The sequence below is a fragment of the Miniopterus natalensis genome, chromosome 3 (assembly GCF_054644295.1).
Source record: "Miniopterus natalensis isolate mMinNat1 chromosome 3, mMinNat1.hap1, whole genome shotgun sequence".
Lineage (NCBI taxonomy): Eukaryota > Metazoa > Chordata > Mammalia > Chiroptera > Miniopteridae > Miniopterus > Miniopterus natalensis.
In genome coordinates this window covers 71,130,432-71,145,862 of record NC_142083.1, presented here as the reverse complement: position 1 = coordinate 71,145,862, position 15,431 = coordinate 71,130,432, and the positions used below count along the sequence as shown (strand labels likewise).

Genomic DNA, 15,431 nt, shown 5'->3' with positions numbered 1-15,431 from the left:
GTGAATGGGGAATAATTATTTGGCAAATCATTTCACAGGAGCAGTAACATCAATTCTTAATTATTAGTATCATGATTTGTTATTTATTGAGCATCAACAGTGCATTAGATGTTGTACAAAGCACAGAGAGCTCCAAGTCTTAAATCAAGCTCATTCGCTCAGAAACATGGGTCTTTATTTTAGCCTTTTTTTTTCCCAATGGGATTTGGGCAGTGAGCTGGATAATGAGGTGCTGCCTGCCTTGGAGGGAAGTATCTTTCTGGCACTTAGGTTTTATCACCCACCAAATAAGAGCAGAACATTTACCTGAGAATTAAAGACTCCAAACTAGGGAATAGACTTTGAAGGACATCACATCCTACTGTCTCAGAACTTGGCTGACCATGTACCCACCTTCGTAAACTCTCTGAGCACACACCATGTTATTTTTATATATTTACTTACAGGTTATATGCATATACCATGGTACCAATACATTACAATCATTATAAAGCATACAAAACATGAAACATTTTAAACATAACATGAAGATAGATGTGTTTAAAATATTTTTTGTTTTATTGCATTTTATTGGAAAGAACAAAGAATTTTTGCTCCCACTAAAAAGATGTTACCATTTATAAAATTTCTTTACTGAAAATAATGCAATGGAGTATGATTGTTTTTTTTAATCTTAGTTTTCTATCTTGTGATGAAGTTTGGTGCAGCTTTAATGACTGCTACCCTGAAATAGATGCTTCTCAAAAACATGTGCATCCAAATGGGAGGAAAAGTGCATTGTTGGCTGGGCTTACCAAATCGTGAAACTTATTTTTAATCTCATCCACCAATTATGTAAAAGTTTTTGTAGAAATTTGCTCGTAAATTTCTATTTTTCTTCCTCTATCATTTCATCTTCCCAACAAACCAGAACTTACTATATTTTCATATATTTAATAAATAGTTCAAAATACACTGAAATGTTTCATTTTTAAATCAGGTTTGAAATTCTATTACTAAATTTTCTAAGTTTGTGACATGGTTTTTAAAATTTACACAAACAGCTTTGGCAGCAAAAATAACATTAATGACGGAAACATTTCAGCCATTATTTTCAAAATGCTTTCTCCATAGCACAAGATTCTTTCAAAAAGCAACTGATTTCTCATTTCAGAGGATTAAATTAGTTTAGTTGACTGATAAAAGCCTTCATTTGAACCCCATTTTTTCACTAATTAACTGATTGATTTCAGGAAGTCACTTCAATGTTCTGTGCCTCAGTTTCCTCATCTGTAAAGCGGAGTTAGTAGTCCCTACCTTCTAAGACTGTGAGAAGAGTCAATGACTTAACCCATTTAAAATAGAGCAATACCTGTCCCATAATAAACCCTAAATAAATGAAACATGGTAAGCTTGTTTAGTTTTTCAGAAATTTCTACCAAGAGTCCTACTGCCAACAGTTACTTACCATCACAGGTGGTTAGCATAACTGAACACATGTCTTTTTGTAAAAGAAAAATGCACAACTTTAGCTCTGCTTTAATTATTTAGACCCAAGATAACCCACGAACGTCTCTGTGACACAAAAGATTGTCATGGTTATTTCCCATTTCGTTCAAAATATTACACAATACTATTATTTGCAATTCTCTTATAATATAGTCTGTAAGTTTCTTTAGCTGGGTACAATAAACTACAATATGTGGGAACAAACAAATCTGCTGCCACAGCCCTCAGTGCTGGAGGACTCCTGCTCTGCCTGTAGGATCCTACGTGGCATCGCAGATGTGCCGAGAGACTGTCTGATTCACTAGACAGCAAGTATTAGTAAGCTTACTTCCTTTTTCTACTTTTAGATAAAATGTAAATAGTAAGGAGATATCCTTTTTCTTCTGCCTTCCACTGTGGAGTCCAGTGGTTTTCTGACAGAGATTCTCTGGATTCTGCCCAGAGCTGCTGAATCAGACTTTCAGGTTAGGCCTGCTTCTCCACCAGCTCCCAGGCTGCATTAGTCTGACAACTAGATGACTATCTCACCTCCCTCCAAGGGAGGTTCCCTTTCCATAGCTTTGACAGGTGGCCATCCCTCTTATTTTGGAGTCCTGTAATTGTCAGAAAATGTTTTCTTCTAGCTCCCTATTGTTTTACCCAGTGGTGTGAGTATTTTGCTCTCTGGTGTCATACAAAAAATGATTCACTCCATCTCCTCTCCCATTCCCCTTCTCTCCTCCCTATATCCTTCAACCAATCCCTATTTGACTTGGTTTCTGTGATGTTTTTTATCCCAACTCTCCTCCCCTGGCTGCCTTCCTGCTAGGAAATGTTGCTCAGTATCCCACATGCCATCAGACCAGTTCAGGAGCAGTGAGTTTGTGACCTCCTCCGATTGCTGCTGCAGTTGGCATCATTAATGCCAGAGATTCCTCATCATCAGCTGAGGTTGATGTGTTCTCTCCATTTGGGTGCTTCATGTATATCCACTACATATATTCATTGGTAATAGAAATACCTAAATGCAAAGCCCTAAAGATCTGATATCATCTAATTTGTGTCTCGTAATCCTGTTTCATTTCATAAAAAATAGGGGATCAAAAAAATCCTGAACCTAGCTAAGTCAATTGGTACCATCCAGGCCCAGTTCTGCTGTATAACTTTTAGCTGAACACTACACCTTCTGCATCTCTCTATGCCCACCACTAAAATGAGAATATCAATGCCTCCTGACCTCGGAAAGTTTTGGTGAGAATTAAATGAGTTACAAATTGTGAAAGCCTTTTAAAATTGCTTAAAAAGTTATAATATTATTAGTATAATACAACCTGTAGGCACTTAATAAATATTAATGGGGAAATGAAACATAGATAAATGATAGAGAGCAGACTGAATAATGACAAGAAGGGAGGATCAGGGGAAAGATAAGACATAACATCAATTCAAGCTCTTGGCATCTTAAGACAGTGTCTGTCACTGAGGGCAACACAGAAAGAATCACAATGCTTAAAGTCCAGTGCAATGTTTCAAGAATTCTGGGCTTAGTTTCTGGGGAGGAATCACCTCACCCACGATTTCTATAGCCCCATGCAGTTAATGAGGCATCTAATGCACCTGTTCAGAATTTACCCAGGAAGAAATGTAATGGGTGGGAGTCAGGAGCTAAGAAGCAGGGCTTACATTCATCAGGGCATATTGCTAGTCTTCCAGGGACAGCAAACTATTTAACTGCTGAGCAGCAAATCCCATTTGACTGTTTAAGTAAAAGGTAATGATTAATATCAAGCTAAAAGTGTGTGCCTTTCTGCATTTTATTAAATAAAATACACTAATGGCTTATGGATGAAATAAAATTGCATTTTAAACAAGTTTTTCATTCTCCCATGAACTAAGCGTCACAGGATATTTGGTCCTATGCATTCAGTCATCCATCCATTTACTCAAACAAACATTTCTTAAGTGAATATTATGTGCCAGGCTTTATCCCACAGAGAGCAAGGCTAAGAGATGACTAGCTTTATAGTCTGTAGACTAGAATAGCTATTTTCAACCCGTGTGCCACAAAGAGGCAGAACGGTGTACCTCAAGAATTTTTAAAACATGCAATACCTGACTCTTCAGTCAGAGGCATTGACCTCTTTTTCCTTAGATTGTCAAACAAAACAATGACAACAGCCAACACAATAATAGCCATCCAGTATGAATGAATCAAAATTATACCTTTTTTTTTTTTTTTTCAGATTGATAAAAAATGTAATATATTTTTTGGTGTGCCACAGAATTTTAGTAATTAGCTTATATGTGCCATGAGTTGAAAAAGGTTGAAAATCACTGGACTAGAGGGTGGCAGGAAGGAGAGAGACAGAGAGACAAGGAGAGAGAACAACTTAAATTCGAGATGATATGATAGCACACAGGCTGACTCAGGGTGCAGGGGACTCACAGGTGATCTTTGAACAGCAAATGAGTCCAGACTTAGTTGCGGACCTGAGAAACCACTCTAGGTGGTTTAAATAGAAAGAGATTTAATTTAGAGAATTAGGTGTTAATGAAATCATTGAAAGATCAGGAGGAGCAGTCCCTATGCTGAGCCTGGAGAGAAGAGTCCTAGAATAATACTGCAGAACTGCACGCCCAAGGGGAGCTGCCCTCTCTTCCATATTCAGGAAGCTTGGGAATCAAGAGGCTGCCAATGTAATGTGGTCTCAGTGGGTACACCTCATCTGCAGCTTTCTAAGGATCACAATGGTTGGCTCTGCTAGATCCTTACCGGAAAATAAATAAATGAATAAATTAATTAAAAGTAGCAGGCCACTACTGCTGTTGCCATTTAACTCAGTGTTCAGCAGTGGAGAATGTAAAGTAAAAGAGATCTTAGGGCAGGGCAGGGAAGGGAAAGGACTGAGGAAGGAGGATCAGTATGCATGAACCCAACCAGCGTTGGAGCTATGCCCCTGAGAGCTATGAACAGAACCAAAAGACAGCATTTGAAATGTTACAGTCTTTTTGGTCATTGTCATTACTGACAATGTAACAGTAAAGTCGAAACCACATGTGTGCAGTGTTTTGGTGCAGTAAATATGAACTCAGAGTCAAGAGACAGCAGCATTCTTCTTGGCTCTGCCACTAGCAGTGTCCCCTAGGGGGAGAAAAGGGGTAGTCATTTAACATTACTGGTTTCATTTTTTCCTCCGTCTGTAAATTAGGGAATTTCCATAATTTTATGCTAATAAATCAGGAATTAGTAAGAAATAGAAACATTGAAACTCATCATCTTGGTGTGAGTGGTTTCATACACACTAGCTGGGTATTCTATTTAATGGGGGAAGGGAAATCAGAGTATTTGCAGAAGCTCACCTAGTGAGCAGTAAATTTCTTTCCTAATAATGAAATTGCAATTTTGTTAGGATAATGTTTCAACACCGAGCACCCAATAAATACTTGTTGATATGAAATAAAAATGTAATCATCATGGGATTCAGTTTTCCTTGGAAATGCAAACTCTTCCATGGCATGTTGTAGAAGCCTGCAATCATGCCGCACATGTAGACTGGCAAGGCAAATAAATGAGAGCGCTAGAGATTTGCATTGTTTGCTGGGCCTTGCGCTCAGCCAAGGTGAGTGCTTGGCAAGCGGAGTACTCTTCCGTTTCTCAGTTTTCATGAATATGTAATTCATCTAGTCACAATAGATGTATTTCATGCAGTTTGGAAAGCCACGTGTTATTTCCTTGCTTATAATGGTCTACTCTGCCCTGCTTAGAGACTAAGAGGCTCAGCAGCTGCTGAAGGTCAAGCTACCACTGAGTTACAGAGTTACAGCATACAGACCTTGTGGTGTGTAAATCACCTGCAGGAACACAGGCAACATTAGAAGGCGAACTTTAAACACCTCTCTCTCTCTTTCTTTCCCTCTCTCTCCCCCGCCCCATCTCTCTCTCCCCCCATCTCCCTCTCTGTCTCTTGCTCTCCCTCTCTCTCGAGACCAAGAGGAAAGAGGAATCCAAGCAAGCTATGAGAGATAATACACAATCAGATAAGCTTTTAAAACAGGTGATGGGCAGAGAAAATACAATGAAACATGAACTGGCTACTTCATTTGGTTAGATTTTCTGCTTCAGCATCTGCACTTATGTGAGTCAATGATAATCAGAACAAAGACCAATGCTAAACCAAGAAGCCACAAATAATCCCAGAATTAGACTGAGGGTGGGGGTGGTGGCTGCAAAAAACTGTGAGTAGATGTCTTTAAAGTGACCGTAGACCTCACTATAGTGGAAGGAAAGAGTAATTTTGGGTTGTGAGCTTTCTCCCGGATGAATGGAGCTAGTAACATATGTCTCTGCTATGTCTCTGTTTCTTCATTTTTACACACACACACACACACACACACACACACACACATACACTTGGTAAGAGAGAAATTTCATAAAGATGCTCTCTTCCTTAACCAATTAACAATTACAAAATAAGAAATATGACTATACTATAATTGAATTGCCACCAGCAGTACAAAAGGGCAATGCCAAAGTTTCCTTGTACTTATAATGAGTTTTTTCTTATATTAAATGTCTTATTCCACCATTCTTATGCCAATTATTTTGACTAATGGGAATAACTGATCCCCACTTTCTTTCTAACATTTGTATCTGCCAAAGTATTATTATCCTTCAGTTTTCCTGCTTTTTCGCAGAAAGTAGCTAACACTCTTGATTTTATAAAAAACCTTTTTATATTTATTACCATCCCAAGAGATTTCTTCTGCATCCTGATCAACTTGACTTGCTGTTATTGAAACAATGAAATATTTCAAACTTAACAATGCCTTTTTTGTTAATGCCTGCAGGGTAATGAGCACCGATGGGCAGTTATATGGCTAGTTCAAGCTGAATTTTTTTTTTCTGCTTCAATCTTTTAATGTGAGTTTGTATAGTGCTATGAGAAAATGGTCTTGGGCTTAGGGTGTGGTCAAAACGTGGTGTCATAGAAGACTGGCATCTCTTACATAGCTGAAGTGCTCTTGAAAGGGTTGTTATGAGGACTGATAAGGGCAGAGCAGGAATTGTGAAAATAGAACCCCACACAGAAATTACAGAAAAGAACTGGAGAGCCTGGCACATAGCATAAGCCTCGGGGTGAATTTCAGAGGCCATCCCTCCAGTGTTCTCTGGGCCACCTATGGACTTCTGGCCCTTCCATGAGCACTTGCTCTGTGGGGACATCTCCCTTTAGCAGGCAGGAGGCATGCAGAAACGGCTTGGCTGAAGGGGAAGACTGGCTGGTTCTCAAAGGTTGAAGAGGATGGCTATCAGGTGCACTAAGAGGGTTCACCTTCCCTCAGCAGCCAGAGAACACAACTTCCCTACAAAATGCGGGGTAATGGTTGGGTTAGCCGACTGCTTCAAGGGTAAAGAAGAGCATTACCTGGCTACTCCAACCAACATCCCAAACAGGATTCACAAAGTAAGAGAAGACCCTAGAGATTTCTTGCCTAAATATCCAAATATAACCTCATATTATGTTCACTGTATCAAAATTGCTCTGTTTTAGCTTCATGTTGCCTGAGCAGGCTCATGAAGTACCTGCAATAAGGGGTGAAAGCTTCCACAGAGGCATGATATACTAGCCATAAATAATACCTTTGCCAACTCCAAAGTTTCTCATTTTCTTCATGCTGTTTACGGAAGAAAAAAAAAAGCTTTATTAATTATTCTAAACATTTGCCAGTTACTTAGATTTCAAGGACGCTTTCATGTATTTTAAAACCACCTTTGTGTTAAATACCAACATAAATGAAGCACTGAAATGAACAGAAATGTTGTATAAGATCGTAGTTCATGGAGATGGTAGTTCTTCCCCCACTTCAGCATTTCACTCTGAGGGCATTAAACTGTTATCAAGATCATCTTTCCTTCCAGGCCTCAAGGATGGATTTGATTTTGTACAACTCTCAGACTTGATGGCTAATAGCAATAATGCTGGACACAAACATCTGGACTCACTACTGGAAATCGGTTCCTTCACTGCGAGAACTGGAGTGCAAACCTGAGTGAAAGGCATGAAGAGCTTCCGCATCTCAGCCACAGACGGAGAAATGAAACGGAAGGGCTATGAAGTGAGGAGGGAGATTGACAAGACATGAAAACTGAACCTCAGAGAACATTCTCCTGCCGTCAAAGTAGTAGTCGACTTGGAATTTTTTATTGAGAAAACGATAGGGCAAGAGATATAGAATACAGGACTTTTGTTAAGTCAACTTACAAACACTCTTAATTTGGCTAAAATCATACACTGCACCCCCCAAAAGCTGACAGAATAAAGTGAAGGGGAAAATTTTTAATAATTGTGTTTGAGCCCTAGCCGGTTTGGCTTAGTGGTTAGAGCATCAGCCCACGGGCTGAAGGGTCCCAGGTTTGATTCCGGCCATGGGCCCATACCTTGGCTGCAGGCTCAGTCCCCGAGCAGGAGGCAGCCAATCAGTATGCCTCTCTTACATCGATGTTTCTTTCTCTCTCTCTCTTTCTCCCTTCCACTCTCTCTGAAAAGCAACGGAAAAAATATCCTCAGGTGAGGATTAAAAATAATAATAATAACAACAATAATAATAATAATTGTGTTTGAAACCTTGGCCCTAGCCCCCAAAATAAGGTTGACACAAACCCCCATGCTAGATATTTCAGAAATACAATACATTTCTTAACTAACTGAGAAGGGGGGCAGGGCAGGAGGACTTACAGTCACAGAACAACGTTTTTGTTTTTTTTTAGCTTTCCAGCCTTCATTGAATTATTGTTCTCTGAGGTTTTCTGTGATCACATCCATTATGTCAGTGACCCAAACATGAGACCCAAGTCCTTCTCGGTAACTTCACTTGCCACCTGCCCCCTCACCTCCACCACCAAAACATCGGCAAACACATGTAGCAGGACTTTCCCTGGAAAGGTGGAAGCCACTGCATGGGTGCAATGGGAAAGATGTTATGCAGGCTGTCACATCTTACACTGTAAGAAAAGCACTTGAAAACCCTTATCAGTCCTTTCAGCCATTCCACCTCCAGCAATTTATTGGTTGTGGCCACCCTAGCCATTTAACCTCCCTGATCCTTCTCACCTCTTTCCATTCACACTTATTATGGGTTGAAGCGTGTCCCCCTAAAAAGATATATTTAAGCCCTAACCTAGCATCTATAGAGTGACCTTGTTTGGAAATAGGATCTTTGCAGATATAATCAAGTTAAGATAAAGTCATTAGAGTGGGATCTATTCCAGTATGACTGGTATCCTTATAAGGAGAGAAGAGGTACAGACAGAAACACACCAGGAGAATGTCATGACCACAGGGGTGGAGACTGGGCTGATGCAGCTATGAGCAAAAGAATACTAAGGACTACCATGAAACTAGGAAGAAGCAAGGAAAGATTCTACCCAGGGCCTCATAAAGAGACACCTTCATTTCGGACTTCTGGTCACCACAGCTATGAGAATCAATTTTCTGTTATTTTAAGCCCCCAGCTTGTGGTACTTGGTTGGCAGCCCTCAGATATTAATAAACACCCCCCTCTTCCTCTTTCCTCTTTCCTCTTACTTTCTTAGCAGAGGTATTTAGCATCTCTTTCATTATCTTGACACCTACCCTCAGATCCTCAGATCCTCAGATCCTGGATCCTCGACTTTGGCCCATAGTGTCTGAAGAATGGATTTTCCTAGTCAAGGACAGTTACCTCCCTAAGAGAAATTCTGATGCCAGAGGTTAAGAAAATATTTTTTTCTCAACTACTTAGAGTGTATTCAAATAGTAAAAATAAACAATCCTAGTGCCCAAATTAGATTTGGGGGTCAAAACTCAACAAATTAGCTGTTGCTCTTGATCAAATAAGCAGACCCTTGCCTCATAACCACTGACAGCTTCCCATTGTCAATAGGGACAAAGAGCTTCAGGTTTATCAGAGCCTATAAAGCTGGTGTGTAAACTGCCCCCCCCCCCTGCGTCATCCTGAACTGCCCTCCAACTTCCACTCTGCTCTGACCACACTGGCTTCTTTCAGTTCCTCAGTTTCAACACATACTCTCTCTGCCCTCAGACCATCGACTCTGCAAGCTCCTGCTCCTGAAATTCTTTTCTCCAGATCCTTGGCCTTGCCCTACTTGGAACACATACCTAATCAGCCTCTGATCTCAGCTCAACTGTCAAGTCCTCTGAGAGGCCTTTTCTGATGCCTCAGGATTGAGTCACATTCCCCAATTACAGACCTTTATGGCATCCACCGCTTTTCCTTAGAAATGTTTATTAGCTTTTAATTACAATAGATACTCTTTTAATTGAGCTCCTTGGGGAATTAACTGATGTTTTCAAATTCAATTGTAAAATGTATAGGTCAGAGCATAATAAATGCTTGTGGTTTCTGCCACCTAACATACACCTCCATCACTTCTACCCCGCCAACTAAGCTCTATCATTACTAAAAGGAAGTTGTTTTTGTTCCCAAACCTGTTCATGGCAGTTGTACTTGATTACTATAATTATGTAGTTTAATTAAATATCACATAAACTGATTAAATATGAGCATAAAAAGAGAGTTGTTATTTCTATGAAAACTAAGTAAAATGCTTTGGAAAGACTTGAAAAAGCTGGGGGGAGAAATTGCTCTTAAGTTAGGCAGGACAAGTATGAAAGGCTGGAGGAAAAAAGATAATAAAAATTGAAATGAATTCAAATTACTTCAAGTGTCTTTAAGTTTCTCCTCTACTTTAAAGTGTCTGAAACTGGAAATTGTCGATGATACACATTTTGAGTGAGTTTTATGCAAGAAAGATGATCTAAAACGTCAGTTACTGAACTGATTCTCAAAGGAAGCACCTTGGCCCTATCACATTTGGCAAATACATGTTCATTTATGTGCTCTAAGTCAAAAATAAAATTTTATATATGTACACACATATGCAATACATACTTTAATGATATCCCACTTTAACTACATTTTATAACTATCTACTCAGCTACTAGTCTTGCTCTCATTGCAGAAGGGGTCTTTATAGCAAATACTTATTGATGTGATCATTTGATTAAGATTCATCTCCTTCACTTAATCGTGAGTTCCATTACAATGGGCATGTCTGCTTGGTTCAACCCAAGTTCTAGAGCTCAGAAGTGACACATAGTAGGTACTCAGTAATCATTATTCATGAAAGAAAGATAATTTCCCTTTTTTGTGCTGTGCAGACATAGCAGATAATATAGCAAGATATTTAAGCATATTTCTTACAATGCTCAAAGCAGTGAAAAAATTATCCCTCAAAATTCTTCTGAGCAGTCAGTGTTAAGTACAACTCTGTGGCAGACCAGTCAGTGTGTTGGGACATGTTGGAGGGCAGCAGTGGCGTTTCTTTCCAGCTGACAAGCCAGGACTGATAAGCCCTCTTCTGTTTGAGCAGGACTCCCTGGATGGGTGTGGATCAGAGTCAGGGAGCCAAGGGGGCACTTCTTACTCCTCTCTCCTTTTCTTATGCTGTGAGAAGTCTACCCTCCGCCATGATCTAGGCTTACTGAACATAACAAAAGGTTTTAAGCCATAGAAATTAAAAACTTTCCCATTTCAACTCCATCTCCTGCTTCTCTAGGTAAAACAAAACTTTCTCTGAGGATATGATGTAAATGTACTGAAATGTTCTTAAAAGATCCCACATGGCACAAAATATTTATGAACTGAGCCATGTTTATTTTCATTTACATTTAAAAAGAAATACATATGTGGCGGTGGGGGGAAATACAGGTAAGAGAAAATGTTTTCCAATCCCTGCTTCATTGTGATCTCCCCCCTTACACTTTAATTTCCTTGTCTGTTTAATGGGGTTGGTAAAAATAAGCCTTACCTGTCTTCTAGAATTATTGTGAAGGATCAAAATAAATAATGTACATTAGAATCCTTGAAATACCACAAAAGGTGATACAAATATGTACTTTTATTGTTACTACAAGATCCCTGTGCCATATTTCCTCAACAACTTTAGTCCCTGCCACTCTTTGTGCCTGGCAGGCTGCACTCCATTCATTTCCTTTAGCACAGGACAAGCAATCTTCTGTTATGTAACTTGAGAAGATGTTGGAGGCTCCTGATTTTGCAGTAGACCACAATAGTCTTGCTCCCACAAATCTCCTGGGAATGCCCACATCTCCTCCCATAGTCTTTTCAAGACAGACATATGAAAGGGGTATCAGTCAAGGCCCCTGTGAAAACTGTAATTTCATTGCCAGTATGGGTTTAAATTTTAACTGCTTTGGTATCCGTTTGTAAAGTGTTATTTCTTTTGGTTCCTGCCTACTAGCTCAAACAATAGAAAACCACAAATCCACTTCCTTTAATAAAATGTAAAAGTCTACAGTCTTTGTATAATATATGTGCACTCAAGCGATACTAATTTATTCTACAATTACTTTTATTTTTTAGCATTTTTATTTGGCTCTTATACTACATAAATAATGGTGTTTACATGGAAAGGTTCTTTAACTAATATAAATGGCATAAGTGGATTACTGAGCAAGACTTAATACAAATAAACATTTTTCTCCTTTTAAAATTGTCTTCGCTCTCATCTGAGCGCCTGGCACAAGAGCGGAGTTTTTTTAAACGTCAAGGGAGATATAGAAATCAGGTGTCTGAAGTCCATTCTCCCCTGGTTAGACAAGCTTATAATTCTGTTTCCTGTAATGGTTGGCCTGGGGGAGTCAACAGTGACCCTGCCAACCGAGAACATCCAGACTCAGAAGCCTGTCTTTTCTTTGGGAGGCTGCCACTGTTTTTCTCCATGACCTTGAACATAACACAATATCTGGCCCTTACAGACCATTTCCTGCAGAATTTGCAGTCCTGGAGATGAGACACTCACGTGACAAACAAATAAACTAGCCCAGCCAGCAGGGTTCAGCGGTTGAGTATCCTACCTATGATCCAGGAGATCGCAGTTCGATTCCCAGTCAAGGCACATGCCTGGGTTGTGAGCTCGAGTCCCATTGGGGGTGTGAAGGAGGCAGTTGATCAATGACTCTCTCTCATCATTGATGTTTCTATCTCTCTCTCTCCCTCTCCCTTCCACTCTCTGAAATCAATAGACATATTTTTAAAAAAACAAACAAATAAGCTAACTATAAGGACCAGGAATAAAACCTACCAGGTTTCTAAATACCTCTATCATCACGATTACATCACCCAATAGTGGCAATTACTGGGAATGTCCCTTCTAGTCAAAGTTCAGAAGGCATATATTTTAAGTGGCAGCATGGAGCCAGGTTACTGTAAAATACAGTTGGCATGACAGTCACTACCTGTCAGGACATATATTATTTCTCTAAGACATTCTCAAAGGAAAGCATTAACATTTTTTAAAAGGCCATTTCTTTACTCTGGCTCTCCCAGAAGCAAAGCCAGGGGGTGGGAGTGAAGAAGCCTCCCTCTACACTACATATCCAGCCCTTAGGAGGGGGGAATCCTGCTCCAGGTCATCCCTGAAAGAGTATGCAATGTGTCCTCTAACATACCCTTGGAGTTATTTCAGGAGCTGCAGAGCAGACTATATACCAGCAGGCTTTCTCTAGAAGAGTCTTCAGTCTCGGAACTGACCATAGAGCTGGCAGGGCCTTGAGATCTAAGAGAAAAATCCAACCCAGGCAAGTTCTGAACTGACATTCCAAAACAGAGATCCTTGCACCAGTCCTGTCCAGATTCCCAGGATTGGTTTGGGATTGGAGTCAAGACTTAAAGGACTGGTCAAATGCCTATGACAAGCATGTTTTGAGTGCACAAAACTGTGCAAGACCCATCACTATACTAAGACCTTTACATTACTTGAAACATATTCAAATGTGTACATATTCTACATTTCATAATTTTGCCAATGAAGAATTTTATAATTTTGCTTTCGAAATTATTTGGCTAAAGTAACTAATTTAAAATATGCTGTGATTTCTCAACACTCGTTATGTGTATTTGAGAACTCTCAATAAGAGCATCTCATCTGAAAACTGTTTCCAAATGTGATGAAATTGTTATGAACAGTAAATCCAGCAATTAATGAAGTATTATATTTTGGGACCATTTAATAAACGTTTATTAAGTTTACTTTGGCAGTTTTCTTTTTTTATTTTGGAGACAATAATTTTTCCTGGTCAGACTTTAGACATCTTCGCAAGCACAGTTCATATGCCCAGCACTGTGAGTCCTGTTCAAGTTAAACTGGTCCTCTGGGCTCCTGGCACTCAGCCGAACACTCCCAAAGTGACTGGGCACTAACTACAGTGAGTTCTCAGGGACTCACAGCCATTTCATGTACTTCATCCCTCAACTAAAACAATCATATGGGCATACTAAGTCTTGCGCCATCACCGAACCAACCAAGAAATTCTTACTAAACTCAAATTCTAAAAATTTGTGAATTTGGGGCTCCTTAGAGAAATTTACCCATAGTCAACGCTAAACCCTTCACTGTTGGTCTTTGGTGAAGTCATTCTTCTCCTTCAGTGGATGAAATCATGTTTTACAAATCCAATTTATTTTGTTTTTCAACAAATGAAATTTGGAAGCTGATATAGAGTTGCATTTCTAGGAAGCTTTTCTGTCACTTCACAAAATGTGAGTTATGCATTCTCCACCAAGGTGTTTATAACTAGACCCAAGATAACTTATTTACAGATATTATATCAGCAACTGTTAGGTGAAGTGTACTTAGTCAACTGACTCCCCCCCACCTCAAAGATTAGGTCTTATCAGAGTGTATCAACTCAAAAATAACCACAGGTAGTCTGTTGACAGTCACAAAATCCCCTCATTTGCTATCAGCAAATGCTAAAGTGATAAAGTAAGAATTTGAAAACTCTACTTTCTAGATGTGTCCTCTAACAATTTCACATAAACAATGTGGTTTGTTTAGGGGATTCATTTCTGACCTTGGTTTGTTTTGTGCCTTTTTTAAAAATTGCTGAAAACGTATTGAGCGTATAGTGTAAACTCATGGATACTGGCACCGGACAGCCTGAAATGGTTTCTAGCTCTGAGAACCAGGGCAAGTAATTAAGCCTCCATTTCTTCATCTATAAAATGGTACTAAGAATACTTAATAGGATTGTTCTCCGGATTAAACAAGTTAATGAGTGCAAAGCTGTTGGTGAGCAATCAGTAATGTTAACTTTGAATATTACTCTTATTATTCATCATTTTCTCGCTATTTGCAGTACCACCATTCCAGCCACCACACCTATCCCCTGGACTAGGTAGCCACCTCCTGCCTTCCCTGCTTGCACTTTGCTCTCACCTACCCCAACACCTTCTCATCTCCTTCTCAAAGGTGAGTGATCCCTTCAGAGTGGCAAGACCAGTTCAACCCCCTGGCCACACACAAACATAAACAGAGTAAAAGAAAAATTCTTTCCAGCTACCTTTTGCAAAACCCTGAGAGGCCCTTAAGACCTGGCTCCCGCCTTTCCCGCGCCCTCTAAGCCGCTGCCCTGTCCGTCAGTCTGTGCACTGCCCATCAGGACTCCCCCCAGTTCTAGCCTTCCTTAGGCCTGGAGAGCTCTGTCCCTGCCCAGTCCGGCACAATCATCCCAGCCCAAAGGCGACCTCTTTAAATACAGCGCATTCGTATATTTTCATAGGGCCCATAGTCCTTCCCTTTCAAAGCGCCACGTTCGTGAACACACGACCTATTTGAAGGATCGTTTCCGAAGGTCTGACTTGCCTGCACAATTTTAAGTTCGCTGCGCGTGCAGCTGCCGGTGTCATTCCTAATGGCGTTCTTCATAACCTAGCTCAGCCTGACCCAGAGGAGGGCAGTAAGTGTTGATGAAGGCAGGCAGGGACGCAGGAAGGGGGTAAAATGGCACGGGCTGCACATGCTCAAAAAGCCGGCAGCGCGCCTGGCGCTGAGTATTAAATAGCTCCCAAGCGCGCCCGGTCACTTCCCTCCCCCCCCC

The 15,431-nt window shown here is 40.1% G+C and overlaps 1 long non-coding RNA gene across 1 annotated transcript in view; it reads right to left on the bottom strand.

Moving 5' to 3' along the window:
• Positions 1–15,431, bottom strand: part of LOC107540937 (uncharacterized) — a 72,820-nt gene that overhangs the window by 22,904 nt on the left and 34,485 nt on the right. The window lies entirely within an intron of this gene.